Here is a 19790-nt window from a genome sequence, read left to right on the forward strand (position 1 = left end):
AGCAATATCGAAACAAAAATAACTTAATTCTACCTTGGAAGCAGTGAAAATAACAGATTCTTGCCTTGAATGCAAATTCAATGGCAGTGTAATAAAAGGGAAATAACATGGATCGTTCGTTGTTACAGTAGGTATTGTCAACGGTTATTGCAGGCATAAAAACAAAAACAAATAAATTCTTTAAATATTTAAACAATAGAAGCTGTAAAACCCATGGTATTCGTGTTATCTCGAATCAGAGATGAACAAAATTCTTGCTTACCTAAAAATTTTAAATGACAAATAAACTAAACAACTTTTTACCAATTATTTACTCAATGAATATTACAATATTTATTATAAGATTAAATTATGTTAAACGAATGAAAGGTTATTCGAATGACTATCAATCGAATAAATATTGCACACACGTTCTACTTACAGTTACACAGAGTTTCTTTCGTCGTCTATTATTATTCGAATAAAATTATTCTCAATTCTCGCTGTCCCGAATTCCCTTATAGCAAAATTTTGTTTCGTTGTCCATTTAAATTCCTACGTCAAAATATTCGCCGCTCGAGTATTCCATTTGTTTGTTGCTCAAACAACACGGACTACGGTTTCTTTGAAAGCGGACAACTGGGGACAAACTAAAAAACTTTAACACTTTGCCGCGCACGGACCACCCCCATAGGAAAACATGACGACTTTGTCGTGTGAGCAGAACTTAATACGCGAGTCACGAGAAAGTGACAAGTTGCAAGCTGTTTTCGTTGGATCTACAGCGATATCCGACCTTCGCCAGGAAGACGTGGCGCACCTGGATCAACTTCCTCCTCTGGGACCCCCCAAAATGTCGGTTAATTCTTTCCTATCATTTTCTCCGTTACTTTCCGATCATTTGAAAAAAAGAAAAGAACAAAATTATTTCTTTCAAATGGTGTACAGTTTTACTGTTATTTCACACGAGTTATATTTATTTCCTTACTTCACTCGACCAGGAAAAATTTCATACTGATCGTTACAAAATAACATGCATTATTCAAATGTCGACCAAAAATTGTTTCAATTGTACCTCGTTTGATTCTCTTTCAGACGACACAAGTTCGATTTAAAGAAAATGTTTGGGTTACGAGTTACGATTCTTAATTCGAACTGTTTTTTACGCTCGTACTGTCAAAGTTGACGCAAATAATACATGCCGTGAAATAAGAATAACCGTCTACGAGTATTTTTTACAAAATAACATGCATTATTCAAATGTTAACCAAAAATTGTTTCAATTGTACCTCGTTTGATTCTCTTTCAGACGACATAAGTCCGTTTTAAAGGAAATGTTTGGGTTACGAGTTACGGTTCTTAATTCGAACTGTTTTTTACGCTCGTACTGTCAAAGTTGACGCAAATAATACATGCCGTGATATAAGAATAACCGTCTACGAGTATTTTTTTATTTGCTGTCCGTGACGAAACCATAAGTGTTCTAGTTACAGGCCAGTCTTTCGAGATTTGAAAAGACCCATGCATTGAATTTAAGTAGAATATTAATTTGGTTACCCGATTGTGTATGTATCTATTGATTTGTGGAACAATATAGTCGTAATAACTGTATTCTTTCACCAATAACGGAAGTAAAGGACTTAAGAATTCATTTGTCCTTTACCTTAGACTTTTTCAGTCATATTTTTCAAATTGTCAACACTGCTTCTGAAACTTGGTTTCATTCTACGTTTTTCCTCTGACTTTCATTCTATTTGTACTATAAGATTGTTATATATTACCCTTGTTTGTTCACTATCAGAAAACATTTCAATTATATGATCTCCAATCACGAAGTCATACTAGAGTCTACAGCATACATTTCTTCGGTTTTGTTCGTACAAGCTAAACTATTCGATGTCTATTTTTGATCATGATTACACTAATATACTAAATACGATCAACTCGGATACGTTGTCTGCATGTAGAAGAATTATTGACCATAGTTTTTGAAGGAAAATATACACTGTGGTTTTATATATATATATATTTTTATTATATATATTACATACTTTGTATTTAATTTTACTAATACTCACATGTTACTCTTTGCACGTGGCCACACTCATGCTGGCCATATAACAGTCTAGATCTTCTTTTGTTTTTTTATTCTTTCCTATGCATGCAGATGTCACCATCAATAGAATACAGAGGTATTCTCGTAACAGTTTTATTTTGAATTTCATTAATAATTACATCGATTGTTCTTCTCTTCTTCACATACCTTTAAAAGACAATTGCATAAGATAATTGATTAATGATATTCCTTTTCGTATATCGCGTCGTTAAATTTAATTTTTACACATTTTATATAAAGGGTCCGTTTATAAATAAATAAATAAACAATCGTTTCCTCGACCGATTATATTTCAAATAAATTCAGCTCCGAACGTCTAGTTCAGGCGCGGCAATTCACGTTAATTGGTACACATTTATATTTATCAATTTTTGTGTTTCGAAAATTGCCCAACAAAACTTCGACCGATCAGTGGCTCGAGAGTTTGTTTATCGAAAATTAGTTCACAACGAATCGTTGGTAATACTTTATCATCCTGTGAATCTGCAAATTTCAAGTTTACTGGCTGTAACGTCCAACTTTGAATAATGAACGACGTAGGCGCGATCAAAATGATTGCTGGCCGGCCGCCGGTAGTCGAATTATTATGATTAATTTCCTGCCGATGCGAGAATGGCCTAGTCACGGTTTTTACTCAGCGTCGAGATTACTTTTCGCTTGTACCTTTAAAGTGCGCAGATGTCCAAGGACGATCGATCATTTTGTACCTCGTAATACGTATTTGAGAATCGTTAAGTGCATTCAACGCCCCTCTCCCCCGAAAAAATATACATGTGGGCTTTTCGTGCGTCTCGATAGAAATTTTCTAGAATAATTTTCACTCTTTTGACGAGCCTTCGTATCGAGAAACGATCGACAAGGGCACGAGAGGCCTGGATGTAAAATGTGATAAAAATAGTTAAAGTAAAATCGAAAACTTGTAAACATTCCATAACGTAATTCGGATTTCTGCCCCTTTAAATTTGTACAATTGAATAAGAAGCTTCAACGAGTTTTATTTTAGGAGTGTGACGTAATTGACGTAAAAGTGTCCATAGAATGAGAATTTCGAGCTTTGATCTTTGCGATATCTTTCTAAGAACATAGAAAGATTGTTGAAGAAATTTGGAAATGTGTCCCAGATGTTTAATGTTAAAACAACGTAATGTCAACGGTTGGCAAACTTATCGAGTCTTTTTGGAATCATTCGAAACGTAGATATTGTAATCGGTTTAATCGTTCGGTCGTTCTGGGAAAGAGGTCGGTTTCTATATCGAGAACAAATACTTTCTGGCCGAATCGACACGATCGTAAAACAATAGACGCGCCTTACAGAGATAAATAAACGATATCAAAAAGTTTGTGTACCCGGCCATCAGAATGCTTATTTCTTGGTCTCGCAATCTATGATTAAAGAGTTGTACACGACAGTATCTCTCTCAGGAATTATTTTCTTGCTCTCCCAGCGAGAACAGTAAATGGTCCTTTTGTCGTAAACTGCTGCCACAAAGAGAGAAGCTTTGCGTAACGCGTGCCTTTTTGTCGGTACCTTTTACTGTATGAGCGCAGCACGAAATACTCGGAATTGTTGCGAATTTTTAATGATTTTTTATTGCGCAAAAGGAGTGCATTTTCTTTTTAGCTGGTTACGTGAAAGAGTACGTGACGTTATCACTTTGACTTACACACTGGTCCAAACGTCACCGGATGGACCTGCTTATTTAAAAAAAATATATAACCCGATTGCTTAGATCGGGATCCTTGAGTACCCGATTATCAATGCTTTGATTAGAAATGTACCAGAGACTCTTAATTTTCACAAGAATAACAAAATATATGTTTAAATCTTTAATCATTTTAAATAATATAACATAATAGTGACAACTACTACAGTTGTCGGTAAATATTCGTAGTTAAATTTTCTAGCGATATTATTCGGTAACATTGTCACAGGGTTAGTTATTATCAAGAGTTAATACCATTTTGAATTTTTGTACTAGATATATTGATATATTTTACCGGATCTATTTGTTTCTAGGTATGTTAAACTGGATGTAGATAAAATTTATTGGATTTATACGGTTTTTGAATTGTTGGAAAAAGAATTGAGTCGTTGCTAATAGAATAATTTAAAATACAGGTAAAGGTGTATGGTTAGTCGAACTCAAATTGGTTCCATTCCTTTTCGATTATCCGTGCAAGGTAACAATATTTTTCGTTCTTGGGTATGTTTAAAATGTGTTTCTAGAACAAAGTACCAGTACAATTAAAATTTGTGAACTTTAAACAAAATCGGCCCCGAATGGAAGGGATAATAATTTTAAAAAAGAAATAAAGATGGCAATTTAATTTTCTTAAGGGTTGGAAATCATTCATTTTTTACCAAGGAGGCAGTTTTCGTGGAAGCAAATGATGATAGATATTTCGTGTGGATCTACCATTATAATTTAATTTCGTATCGTATGATTATATATTTGTTTCGACATTACGATACAACGTATTACGGTAACAATTGTGCACTTTAATTTAACAATACATTTGGAATGTATCGATTAACATTTCGTGTAAACGTACAAATAACTTCGATTTCTTTTAGACAGAGATCTATTTCTAAACGAAAATTGACAAACTTTCCTTGCAGCAGCTTCCTTTTGGCGATCCAGTTCCTAAGGAACCTAAAGATAAATAATAACTGTTGCAACGCACACTCTGTATAATTTTCATTGTTATCTGATTAGAGAAGATCGATAACTCATTGTCAGTTTTCTATCTAATACAATCGCGAACTTTTGAGGGGGATGATAATCGGGGCTCAAGTGGCAATCGACGAGGTAATTGCTAAAGCGCTTCTAGAAAAATCAGTCGACAAACACTCTTATTATTAATCCCAATGAGTTGATCGAACGAACGTTCTCCGCGCTCATTCCCTTTCGCTTCGTGAGATGTTGATACTGCGTTAATTGAAGTAGGATCAACCATGCAATTGGTAATTTACTTATGAGATGCGTGCGAACGTTCCACAGACTTCCTCTCTGCGGATTCTCCTTACACACGAAATTAATAAGGTACCCAGCGAATTAAGACACACGAAATACTTTATCGAACCCTATTATTTCTGAAGCCACTTCTCGTGTTGCGGCTACAACAGCTGTAACAATATTTTTAAGAAATTACGTGTGAGACGAAATTTAAAGATTAAACGTTAAATATCTTTATAAATAACGAACACCGGCAGAACAGATATGCATGTACTTGTTCTTGCTCTGGAATCATTGGAAAAAGTTTGAAAAAAAATTGACAACCTTACAGGTGCGACCTAACTCTCCATGTAAGACTGGAGTTCGAATTTTTCTGTATTCGAATATTTGAATCTAGTGTGTTATGCACTAATCGTGTATCTGAATATTTGTAGTAAAATTGATAAAATTGGTAACACTTTCATAGATAATTAGATAATTTTAATTGGTGTTTCATTATTGGATAATGTATAACTGCATACACTGTATAACCCAACACAATTTTCTCTTGTACAAAAAAGATTATAAAGTAAACGCGTGTTCATTCATTTTTAATTATATGTACACTGGTAGAAAAAAAAAAGAACTTGTTGATACAACCACAAAAGTGGCAAAGTCATTGCCAATTAGGTTGCGTAACCAACCGCATTCTATCAATCGAAAGCAAGTCTAGATATTCGAGCAATCGTATCGAAAAGGTCTTTCGAAGCCAGTGTGCACTTTTCATTGGATAAAAACACTCGACGAATTGAATAATAGAATTTTGAAATGTATTTCAACTTCACTTTTAATATTTCGTTGTAGCGATCGCAATACGATTTTCTTTGAATTAAGACGCCACCGTTGTTACCATTGCGGAGGAAACGGAAGTGTGGCAATTTGTAAAATCGTTACCCTTCCTTATACTCGTCGATTTCTCCCCTGGTGTAAATCACAGTTTACTTTGGTTAATTGGATCGGCTGTAGAAGGAACACAAGGCGTTTACTGTTTTTGTTTCTCTTTGAAATAAAATTAACCGAGCTTTCGATCAGCTTATCGGCATTTGCAACTATAGATGCGCACGCGAAGTCCAGAAATTAAATATAAACACAATATTTCGATTAAATGTAACTATTTGCCCTGCTGTAATGTTGCCAGTATTATTGTTATATTTGTTCATTTTACGCGATGAGTGTGTACTGCTCGATGGGCGTAAACTATTTCTCTACAAATAAGTCATTGTAGGCCCTATCTATGGGAGAGTTAATTATTTTTTTCTTTTTTTTTAAGCGTTCACGAAATTGAAATTTTCAATAGGCAATTACAATTGGTAGATATCGTCCAATATCTCGCAAACTATTGAACGACGATCCAAAACGACTTGTATCGAATATTCTTTTTTCGGTTCTCTTTCCTCCAACAAAGATTCGTTAAAAGTAGTACGTAACAGTTCACTTGCTACCTTCGCGAATTAACGGATTTTAATCAGTTTTCTTCTATGATAAGTAGTTTGGTAAAGCACACGATTCAAACGACGTTACGAAAATATTAGCAATGAGATCCACTTTATTGCGAAAATGAAAAAGTTGAACTTTAGTGTGACACGATTAAACCGTGAGTTGCATGAAACAAAGTTACGCCGAGAGACGGTGGCGCTCCTTTTTCTTTGAAGGGCGAGGCAAATCTATTTTATTAATATAACGGCACTGCTGTTTGATCTGATAATTTCGTTTGGCCGTTCTAAAGAGCACCTCCGCTTTTTCCCCGTGCTTGCTACGGCAAAGGCCCTTCTGCAGGCCATTTTCCCGTGAGCAGTTTCAAAGCACTAGCTCCTCTCGGTCTTCTTTGACGATTATTGATTTAATGAAAGTATAGATGGAAAATGGTTTCAATCTGACGATTTCTGGGGTAGAATTATCTATTAATTGTGCATTGCGACAAAAGAACGTGGATAAACTTTCTTATACTTTTGTATATTTGCTAACTATATTTTTAGTCACCTTATTATATACATAATGTGTATCGATATAACGAAAGCTGACATATACGACCTATATTATATATAGTATTTGATTCATAATTTGATATATTTCAATAGTTAAATACAATTTTTCGTTTTTTAATAATCCAACGTTATTATATTCATAGCTTTCAAACTTAAAAAGAGCCTTATACGTACAAACGTTTGCTGCTTTGCTAACAAACTACTAAGTAAACTCGTGTCTTCATTTTTTAAAAAGGCTCGTCAATTTCTGGAATATACAGGAATGCAAAATTATTCTTGTATCTCGGATGCAACAAATTAGTTGGAAATGTGAACCGAACTCTAATAAAACAATGCTTATTTGTTTGATCAGAAGTCGTTGTTCGGATAGTATTGTCTCGTTACAAGTCGTCGTTCCTGACTCGATATAAGTAGTCTTCCTATCCATTGCTTTTGCAATTGAACGAGTTAGGAGATCAAATGATGATGACGAACCATAAAGTTCGTTAAAGTATTCGATGACTTTAATATTCTATTTCGAAAAACAGAACATTTTTCTACCAGACAATGCATCGAGTTGTTCGCTATTTCGAAATTTTAAACATTAATTTATCTAGGTTCCACTCGTGTAAGAACATTCGTAAATTTTAAAAATAACCCTAGACATTTAAAATATACCGACACTAAAGGACTTTATACAGATTATAAAAATTATACCAGATTAACTTCGTTTTTTTTTTTCAAAGAACGTATAAGAATTTAAAGTTGAAAAAATTACTATCACTGTATTTTCTTAACCGAAATACAAAAAGAATACTATTAAAGGTACCGGAAAATAATATCGTTTTCTGTTTTCTTTTTTTTTTGTAAATAAAACTGTCACGCTTCGTCTCGTTTCCTCGCAATATACCAAACTCTGCGTATTCTCGGAAGGAAACGGAGAAACCATAGGAAAATCGTTCGATGAGAGACTCATCGTTCGTAAAAACGACCGTTTCTAATGAACTACCCTCCTTGCGTTCACATAGTGTCGAATAATTTTTTTGGACAAGATCCAAACGGCAACGTCGCGCACCTGCCACAGAGAAGAGCTTAGAAGTTTAGACGGAGCGAGTCTAAAAGTGAGACAGAAGAGAGAGAAATCGTTAGCGGTCGAAGGAGAAAAGGGGAGGAAGAAAAAAATATCGCGGGGGGTGAATGAGCGAGACGGGTTGGGTACGTAATCTGCTAATGGACTCTCTCCCTTTCTCCCTCTCCTTCTCTTTCGTCGTCCAAATTCACCCTCTTTCGACGCACGGTTCCCTCTAACTCTCCTTCGACCCTCCTGGATTCGACTCAACTCGTCCTCTGATTCTCTCTGCTTTGTCTTTCTTTTTTTTTTTTTCTTCTTATGTGTTGCTACATCCCGGAATTGCGTCAAATGACATTTGAAATAGAACATAGTTGAATAATATAGAACGTTGTAATTATAGAATGCACAATTTAGATATTACGTTCGTGATTTTAGAAAACAATAATAGAAATAAAATCCTTGTTGGTTGCGATATAATGTAATTATTCTTTCTTCAACGTTTCGACCCAAGATGAAGGCCTTCTTCGGGAATAATTTAAAAGTTTCTTAACCGGAAATGTAAAGCAGATACAAAACTTTTCATGTTGTAAGCAAATAAAAAGTCATTACTATTTATCAAGTGAAAATTTTCAATGAAAATTTGTAAGAACATTTACTGATTTATATTATAGGTTAATTCTTATGTGCACAGTTGTTCTATCGACAATGTTGCTAACTTATATATAATACTAATCGGTAAGTTTCGTTATAGATTTGACTTAAAATTTTTCAATTGATAATTGATAATAATTACTCATTAATATACCTCGTATGGTATACCTTTTTAACCACCGCACCGCAGAGTGGGATATTTGATCCAAAAAGCTGGACAAAAGTCGATTTAAACATTTTTACACAAATTGTAACATTTTCGTTACACAAGGTAGTGAAATATCTGAGGAATAATGTGCTAATGTTTCCGGCTCATTTATACACTCGTATAATGTACTTCATCCAAAGTTAATGGTTTTTATAGTACACACTGATATTTGTTATCTGAAACATTGTGTGCTTATGAGTGATTTTTATATTTCAAAGTTGTGTACATTTTTTTTCTACGGAAGTTTTGCAGGTAAATATATATTTACCACACTTTTAACAGTGACACTTTGTCTTGAAAACTTTTATTTATTCTCAAGAGAAAGAAACTTAAACTTGCTCGACAATGTGTCAAATTCATAAAACTAACTGACATGATTACTCTATTATTACTAGGTAGTTTTGAAATTCATTTGCCTGTCCTATTCCAACGATATACGATAATCGTATATGATCAATTTCCATGCACTTTGGAGGGTGTTATCCCCAGGTAAAAATGAGAATTTTAGGGTGAAATAGTACAAGTGAACTCGGTAAATATTCACGTGTTAATTTCGTTAATAAAAAATTCAATTGACAGTTACAAATATACTGTTGGAAACGAACGTGAAATACTCAAGACCAATTTCGTATTAGAGTTTAACGATCCGTATGCACTCCACAAATTACAACAATTCAGTGGATACACTATGCCAGTCCAAGGGGAAGAATGGCATAAAAAATGAGGTATAAGTACATCAAGAGGGAGGGAACATTATTGACAGAAATTATAAAACAAGGACGGTTAAATGGTGGATAATAATTACAAAACTGACGCAAACAATTGTGTATATATCGATGATATTTAATGGACAGACTCTAAAGGTATCGAGACGATAACAATAATAGCACCAAGATTGTATTCAAGAAGAAAATAAAGGTATAGAAAATTAATGTATAAATGTAAAAATGAGTAACATTACGGTACACATTATTTTCGAAAACTCGTTCAATGTTAATTTCAATAGATATAAGTTAACAATTTTGTTTCTCGATGGATCTATTTGGGAAATACGTATGAAATATGGAATGATATTTTGGTTAAGAAATCAGATTGGACTAAGTAGTTAGTACATACTACTTTTGTACTGAAAATGATTTCCATTTGAAACTGTTATGTTCTCGTTTCACAAAATGCATTTCTGAAACAAAATCCATCGTTTCTTGCTTTTGGCTCGATTCAACATCTCGTATATTTTCAATTTCGGCGAAATATGCTCCGGAGTTAAAAGCTTCGTCGTTCGTTTGCCAACACTGGAAAAGGAATATGTATACCGTCCGCAGAAGAGCAAATTGAAATTGATTCATTTTGAAACTTCAAAACTTTCGTCGTAATTTTAATTTTTCATATTAGTATATTTCTAAACATTACCAAAGCCTTGTTATAACCTCAACTGGACCATGTATTTAGAGAAAGGAGAGAACAATTTTATTTACAAGGTGCATGATTCAACCGCCATTTTGTTTTCTCCACAAGTCCATTGATACCTTACAAATACTAGGTTGTTCGATAAGTTTTATCGAACGACAGTACTAGGTTATTCAATAAGTTTTGTCGTTTAATAAAATTTATTGAACAACCTAGTATTTGTAAGGTACCAATGGGCTTGTGGAGAAAACAAAATGGCGGTTGGATTAAGTTAGGTTGTTCAATAAGTTTTGTCGTTCGCTAAAGTATAGTACTAGATTGCTCAATAAGTTTTATCGAACGATAAACCTTATTGAACAACCTAGTATTTGTAAGGTACCAATGGGCTTGTGGAAAAAACAAAATGGCGGCTGAATTAAGTTAGGTTGTTCAATAAGTTTAGTCGTACGATAAAACTTATCGAACAACCTATTACACATACTGTGAAAGCTTTGTATCTGCTGTTTTACGTATCCATGATTTCGATCAAATACGATTCATTTGTTAGAGACCTCGAAAGCAATAGCTATTATCTGAGAAGAATTTGTTGACAGATGCGTAAAAAAAGTAAAATAACATATCGACGATTATATAGAAACTTTTACGAACGAAGAATCCATCGAATTGATTATTAAATCGTTTACAACAGTGGTTCGAATTGCATAAACTGCACTTATCAAGAAATGCAGTAAAAAAGGATCAGATCGAGTGAAGTAACTTCAGATAGGCTTAGAACGATTGAGGGAGAGAGAAAAACATTGTTGATTGATTGAATTGTAAGCAACGAGTCATGATTGGCGAGAGGGTGAAATCGCGACTGTCAATCTCTTGTTAACAAAATTTGTCTATTCTTTGATTACTAATCGTAAATTGCTTGTTCCCGATGTCACGTATCTGTGGAAGTTAATTAACAAAGCAGAAATGTTTTGTTTTAAGTACAAACAATTTCTATTAAAAGAAAGTATTATAGAATATAAGAAGCACATTCGACACAACGAAGGTCGTTAGTTTATGAACTGTGTATCAGGCAGCCAAATTTGCAGTAACGAAAGGGTTAAAAAATAAAATTATCGAATACGATTCTTTCATGGAACGAAGCTTTAAAGTAGTGAGAACAAAGACCCAAGATGGATGATCCTTCTAACGATTAAAGTACAATGAATATCTTAAAAGAAGAATCTACATTTCAATAATATTATATACCTTATATATATTATTTATATAATAATTGTTATATTTTATTATTAAATGTATCTTATTGCTGGTTATTTTCATCGTTAGTTACCTTATTGTACTTTGTAAGTAAAACTTCATTATATAATAGATACTTGTGCACGTATAATAGAGTGTTATGTATAATATAATAGATATTTAGTTTCTGCATGGCAATGTTCTGACTAATTCAAACAAGATTTCAAATATAGAAATTTCCAATAATACTAAAATAAATTGTCTCGATATTTTCAGTGATTACAGAATGATTAATTTTAGTTCCAGAAATAGTTTAGTAACGAAGTAAATAGAAATGAATCGTGGTTAATTAACAATTTACAAATAGTTATTTCGCGACCATACTTTGAATAATTCAAACGAAATTGTAATTATGAAAATAGAACCGTTATTAAAAACGTTAATTTTGTTTTTTTAGAAAGTAAAATATTTAAAAATGTTTAATATTCGTGTTTCAAATTGTTTGAAAGAATCAGAACGTAATCATTTCTATGAAATACAATGTATAACGTTGCCAAGATTTTTACGGTATTGGTATCATGTTCCATCTAATGACATAATTATAGAACTGTAGGATCAGACGATTCTATAATAAACGTAGGTTTAAACAGCTCGGTTAGGAATTAGGCAGCAGATGTACTTAAAACATCAGCTGGGCCAGTTCAGCCCGGTGTTAGTGATTCACTCTCGTCAATTGCCGAATGTCTTGGGATCATTTTTCAAATTTTAAGCCTCTGATCCAATATATTTACAAAAATGCACGATGAGACGACGATTATCTATTTTTTCTTTACAGATGTTACTATTAAAGCTGCTACCAAAAAATTGAAATAAATAAAATTATTATTTTAGTATAAAGTAAAAGCGAAAATGTTATTGAAATTATATTCATACACTTCTTCGTTATTTAATTTCATATCGCGCGATCCGATCGACACAGTGACGTACAACGACAAACGTAAACGAAAGTATTATACTTTATTTTATTTATAACTTTTGCTCTTGTAAAAGAATAAAGGTAATCGCGTATGTATAGTAAACGTGCATAAATTTGATACACACACACGTACTCTGAAGTAACTGAATAATTATGCAACGACTGGCTGGTTAAATAATTTACTTACCCTTGGATAATAGTCAACGACAGGAGCCCAGTAGCGACGACAGTATTGAGAGGCGCGGGATTGGAACAGTATTTGATCAGGTTTGCGAATAGGGTCGCAAGTAGAAGTAGGCAACGTGTCTGTTCCCATTCTCTCTGCTATGTGCCGAATTTTACTGTATTATCCTTCCATAATGTTCCTTGTTGACAAAGGCGACTTTAAACGGTGCGAGAAAAAAAAGTACAAAACAAGTTCATTCGCAAAACGATTTTCCATATTCCAGTTTATACGTAAGCTGGTTCTGTTATTTAAGATTAATGCAAATATGACGTTTCCGTGAGCATCGGATAATGCTCGCTCGAAAGAGTATATAATTGTTGAACGGACGTGAAATATTTTTGAGTACAGTCGTGGATAAATTTTTATTTACTTTTGCGGTTAATGGGCTCCATTATACCGGTCGATTTATTATCATTGCTATTTGCGTTTAACGGCCCCTGGTAATTAAACCAGTTGATTTATTGTTATCGGTATTTGCATAAAATTTCAGGAAGAGATACTTTATGGGAGATACTTTAACAACACGTGATAATACAAAAATAGAGAATCCTTTTGGATCTTGTAAACGAACCATGGAAATAAATAAACATTTAAAACCACGAGTTTCGTCACGCTATGCACACTTATCATTTATAACAAGTATTTTTAAGAAGGAGCAGAAGTAACTTAAAAATTTACAATTTTTTACCCATGTTCGTCATTAAATTCATCTTAAATATTTAGTATATTTAGTAGACACTTAAAATGTGTATATACATAAGGTCATTTAAAAGTAATTGTATAGTAGGTTGTTCGACTCGTTTTTAAATATTTCTTCAACAAATTAGCGTAAATACCGACGAAATACACTGTATATGTATACAGTGTGTTCCACGCAACTAGAATAGGTTGAAAATGATTAGAGACGGATAAAAATGTCGATAGACAAAATTAAACGCTATCGAAAAATGCAGAATAATGAAATAATTTTACGAGTGATTGCGATCTAGAATAAATATTAAAAGTATATCATAAAAGCCATTGCGGTTAAAAGTTTGCTAAATTGTATTTCGGTAAATTTTTGGAACACCCTGTATATTCGCATCTCTCCTGCTCTCAGCCGTGGCAGGACTCGATTGTGTGTATAGAGTACCAGGATTCGCCTCATCCCTCAAGCTATCGAAATCCCGGCGTGAATGCATTACGCGTCAACGAACTCGGAGTAGCAATATCCTGAGTTCCTGGATGTTAGAGTATGGGGATTATAATACATTACCAATTCGACGAACGTCTCGGCCATTTGACCTTGTTTCAGACTTTATTTCGTGCACCAACCTCGCTCGACGGCACGCAAATGTGTAACTAAACAATATTTATTAAACGCACGGTATTCGACGTCTTTTCATTATTTTATTATCATTACGAATAGAATACCACTCTTCGATTTAGAATATACATATTTGTGCCAGTTCTAGAGTTTGGTACTAGAAAGTATTATATATGTTACAAAACATTTTTCTACTTTGTTGATTAATTAGTAAATGAATTTTAAATTTCCGGTCTTAGTTATTCTTTCATCGGGCGAAATATTAATTTATAATTTTATTTTATGTTCAGCGTATAGAGGCATTGAATCGTTTGTTATTAAGAGAAAACACAGTATTGTCTTTCAGCTTGTCACAGTTCGTTCCTGAGTGAATATTATCAGTGTCTTGATATTTACATTTACAATACTTGTATAATTTTATATCAAGTATAAAATTAATACAAAAAAGGTACTATGTAAATTATTTTCTGAGAAAATTTCCAATGAAAATACAATACATCTTGAACTAATTAATGTTAAATAAATTTCCAGTTAAAATTTCCATATAAAATTACTTACTCTCGGAGAAGAGAAACATATTCGTACAAGTTAACGTTATCGTTGTTCGTTATCGCCACTTGTAAAAGTGAGTTACAGTTTCTCTTTACAAAATTACTTTTTGCATTGTGCGCCTTTTAAATGTTTAGTAAAATGTACACCGATCCGTGAATTGCTCGATATTTTCACGGAACTTCGATGGTAATTTTTTCGAACAAAAATGTGAACAAACACTGAAAGTGGCCGGTGTATTTTTTCAGGTAACTTACTTCCTTCAAATAGAATTCGGTGGAACAATAATATTTTTGTGTACATTTCTGCGAACATGTGCGAAATATAGATCGCAGTGTACGTTGTATGTGTTACATATATCGACGTCAGAACTAGAGAATAAAAGGTAAGGAGTGGGTAGGGGATGCTGAAATTCGGTAGTCGGAGACACTTGTCAACGGCAGGCAGGGGGTCGGTTTCAGGGGTGGATCTAGACGACGACTCTGTAAATATTGTAACAAGTGTGCCACCGTTGCCGCGCATGGCATTGATCGTGTGCTTGGCTAATCGATTGGAAGAGAGAAAATTTTAGTTTTTAATTGTCCGATTAAAAAATCATTCCCTACGAAAACACTACAAAAGCAAAGAAATGTCCGATTTTGTATTTTGTTTCTTATGTGAGCAAACCTTCAAAAAAAAGAAAAATATAAAGATACAAATTTAAGAACTCGAAAAGAGTATCTAAATTAAAAATTGTTCGATTTCATACGACCAGACAAGTGTTTATTTTGGCATTTCTGTTCCAGGTAATAGTATTTTTTTTATTTCGCATTAAAATTCGGATATTCTTCGTTGTAACTTTATAAGAATATTGTCAATAGAGCGACGAGGTTTTCTCGAAGAGGCTGAGTCCAAACGAGTCTCTTCCAAATTGTACGTTTCTTTTGATACTTCTATAAACACAATTTGAGTATTACTGAAGCTAGTTCGGTAATTGTAAATGTAATAAACTACGAATACTTGTGTTTTCGCGCACAATTGCAAACGTAACTTGTATCAAAGTGGCTATTCTTCAGGATTGCTGTTCCTTTCTCCAGTTTACGGATGCTTCGCTGTCGTTTTCACACTCTCGTCACTTCGTTGCGCAAACATCGTCCATTGTGGACGTAGGTGATACTTACGTGCCAGGCACATTTGCCACTGATAGAAAAAGATGTACCCTTGGTATCGTATCACAAATTCTGCTGTACGACAAATGCTGTCTTGAATATTTCAAAAAAAAAGATGCTTTACGACCAGTATAAAAGTATAATAAATAAACACTGTGAAATGTAACGAACGCGTTCTAACATTATTATCTATAATAAAAATCCGTTCAAAACAATTCGTTTCTTTGTTTTCTAAAGATCGTCTTTTCGGTGTGTAACATTGTGTTTGACGAATGACATATAGTTAAAAATAATCCGAGTAAAATTGTATCGGGACTCATTTCCACCTGTCAGCCTCACCGATCCGTTGTTAATGCTCCGATAAAGATAAAATGTTAAATATAAATATTTTTATTTTTCATTGGTAACATGCGTGATGCGTGTAACGTCGCTTTGAAGTTACATGGAACGCTTGAGATAAAAAGGTCGATTCCCGGAATAAACTCTCCTACTCTGTAAAAGTAGCGACAAGCAGACTCCATTCGGTGTCTGTTATCGAGGACCTTCTCTAATATTGTTCACTGTCTCAAATATGAATAAACAATATACTGTTCGAACCATATCTTAGAAACTGCATATACCGAAAACTCAACCTCAAAACAGAGACGAACGATATTCTACATATTAAATTTTTATTCTTATTTATCGTACAATTTTTAGTCCATTATTAGAATTAGAATTTTCATTCAACTACAAGAAGTTGTTTAACTTTCATTCGTTAATGGAAACTTTTACCTAGATTTTTCCATCATTGTCCCAGGATAGATTTACTCTCATATTTTTACTTTACCGTAAACATAAACCGAAACGAACAATTAAAACCAACCTTTAAATACCCTCAACACCTACAAGTCTAACCTATCTTACACAAGACGTTTCTCTCCGTACGGATCAATTTTGTCTAAACAGTTTTTTCATATTTGTTCAAGTTTCATATCACGAAATCGATCACATTACCGCGTGTCATTGCCTTGTAAATATATTTCGAGAACACGTATGCCCAAAATGACACGCCAGGCCCATAATGGTATCGCAACGCGTTATCCCCTTCGGTTGTAACGAAAACTTATTCAACTAATACCTACCCGGGCGATCGTCACAGTTATCGGTGAAATTGCGTCGCGCACATTTCTCCATGAATATGTATATTAATTTGCCCGATTACCCTCGTCGAGGCCCGGTGCTGCACTTAAGTGCGCGCTCACATTGCACCACGAAATCACATAAGCTACTGCAAAGGCGTACCAGCCTGCCTAAAGATATGCACCCTTGCGCTCTTGCTATGAAATAATCATATGGTTAGCTAATGGCAGCGCTGGGGTAGTGATTGCTCGGGCTGCTGCGGCCTCCATAAGGCGGTCAGGGAGAATAATAAATAAATTCAATGTATTTGCTCGAACCCCCCGCAAACATTCAATGATAGATCGAAATCTTAGGGGGAGGGCGATGATGCATGGGCCGGGCCTTTGCTATTCTAGTCAGACGTGCGTGAAGCTCGGAAGATCGGATCTTTCTCCGCTTCTTCCGAATTGCCGCGCGGCTGTCGCGTTCTGATGCACACAATTACATCCTATGGATGATGAACTTCGTTCGCAGAACACTATCGTATTTTTCGTCGGTAAATTTTTCGACCAGCGTTGACGAATTTTAACCCTTTTCGCTCGAGAGTCGATCCTCGATCGTCACTTAATTCGGTGTACTTTCTCCAATTTGGGAAACCATCGTGGTTTGGAACTGAAATTAAGATTCAATTTTTTTGCAAGATGTGAACGTATGAATATGAAACGTTGAAACGAAAATGTTCCGTTTTGAAGAAATTATAAGATTTGAAGGATCTCATCGAGGTGCTAGTTTCTGGTAGCAGAAAAGATTCGAGTGCAAAGGGTTAACTTATTTAAGGAGCACACTATCTTTTTTTTTACTGAAAGAAACTGAAATTTTTCCTGACGATACCGAACGTCTGATATAAATATTTTATACATATATTGTCGGTAGATATTTTAAACTATATTTCTGGCAATTTTCACGAAAGAGTGTTAATTATTGTAGAAAATTTGAATTTATTAGTGGCATCGTAGGATCAGAGTTGAATAAAATTGGAATTTTCAGAAACTGGATTCAACTAGATGAATAGTCATCAGCGTTGGATGCGAGGATTTGTTGAAATATTGATTTATTTAAGAATAGTAAACTTTCTAAGGAAAGAATGCGAATTTTACAAGGAAAATCGACAATTTTTTAAATTTTCTTACTATCAGAGAAATGTGACGGAAGAAAACGGTACAATTTTAAAGAATCTATTGGTACATCAATATGTATAACTATAAAAATATAATCGACACAGTGAAACAGTATTATCGAAGAAAAGAAAGTAGTGTCTTCGTTTAATTTTTACATACATTTATAAGTATATTTAGTACAGGGGTTTTTCCTACCACATTTGGCAGCGAAGAGATTAATAAACCATCGTTAAAAAATTAATTAATAAAATGTATAGATCAAAACATCAACTTATTCGTCGAGGATTCTGTTAACTTTAGGTATGATATCCTGGATAGAACGAATCGTAGGGGGATCAATTCGCTTGCCCAAAATTATTACATTCGAGAAGGACTCGGTTCCCCTTTCGGTCGGTATCGTATAATCATTTATGTTATTACAGATTAAGAAGTGTAGCTACGATTCGAGCGATTCTAATCTAAGCGCGCATCCCGTTGCATTTTATTAGCGTATTTACCCGATCCCTCTGAATCCTAACGAAAGTCTCGGTATTATCGCTCGTCCGTGTTCGTCCATTGTACTCGTTGCTTCCATCATCGATGTGACCGAGCTTAAGAGTCTTTGCTTTTATACGTATCGATGAATTATGCAACGACAAAGCGAATCAGTATTCCGTGCAGCTTCGTGTTTTCCCTGAGCTCAACCATTATGACTATTACGTTCAAGGACTGTTCAAAAATTATCACTCTGTGAATAAATAAAATTTATCGATCTAAATAAATTTCGGTGCCATTGATATCTTCTTTCAACGAGTTACCGGTAATTCATTTTCAGAAATCTGTAATTTCGAAATGCAGAACGTTTCACGCTCAACTTATAAAGGGTTTCTGTGTTGAGAATTATTTTAAATCGTTCGAGTCGAATTTCGAATTCGATTGAAAATTTTAAGCACATATGTACATTATTATACATTGTTGAAGGGCTGGGTTCTGAAATCTACGTACAACGAACGAAGTAAATGGTTAAATATTTTACATTTCAGGTGTTTGATTCTTTCACTACTTACATATTTCTAAGTGTAAACAATCAATTTTTCCATATTTGAGAAAACCCAGTTTAGGCGTTGAAACGCATATGTTACGTAACATATATTTATTCTTCTATGTATCTACGTTTATTTTTTCATTTATCATAAAATTTCTTTTCTCTGAATATGACAATCAACGTATACATTTATACATTAATAAAATTGGTCACGCGAATGAGATTCATTTTCAAGTACGGACCATTTTCTTGAAAAGATTGCTCAATACAGTTGGATACATTTTCAATGTTGAAATTCACGAATGAAAATAAAATAGATTCTACGATAAACTCAATTGTCCCGAATCTGTCGCTTTAAATTAACGTAAGAGTAACCACCGTTTTAAATGATCGAGTTTACCGAGGAGGGTCCAAGTTAGTTTCGAGTTGTTTAACCGTAGGTTTACGAACATTCTTACGTCAAATTGACGCGTATCAGAAAGAGATAGGTATACCACATAGAGAGTTATAAAATTAGAAAGTACATTATACGTATACATCGAAATTCATTTTCTTCGGAGCTTTCTAATTTTATAACTCTCTATGAGGTATACCTATCTCTCTCTCTATATATATATATATATGGATAAGTGGTCAGTACAAGTGGTAAAAGAAAAATG

At 34.0% G+C, this 19790-nt stretch overlaps 1 protein-coding gene across 4 annotated transcripts in view; it reads left to right on the forward strand.

Moving 5' to 3' along the window:
* Nucleotides 1-19790, forward strand: part of Ssp3 (short spindle 3) — a 62849-nt gene that overhangs the window by 23106 nt on the left and 19953 nt on the right. The window lies entirely within an intron of this gene.

This window comes from Ptiloglossa arizonensis, chromosome 3, assembly GCF_051014685.1.
Source record: "Ptiloglossa arizonensis isolate GNS036 chromosome 3, iyPtiAriz1_principal, whole genome shotgun sequence".
NCBI classification, from domain to species: Eukaryota; Metazoa; Arthropoda; class Insecta; order Hymenoptera; family Colletidae; genus Ptiloglossa; species Ptiloglossa arizonensis.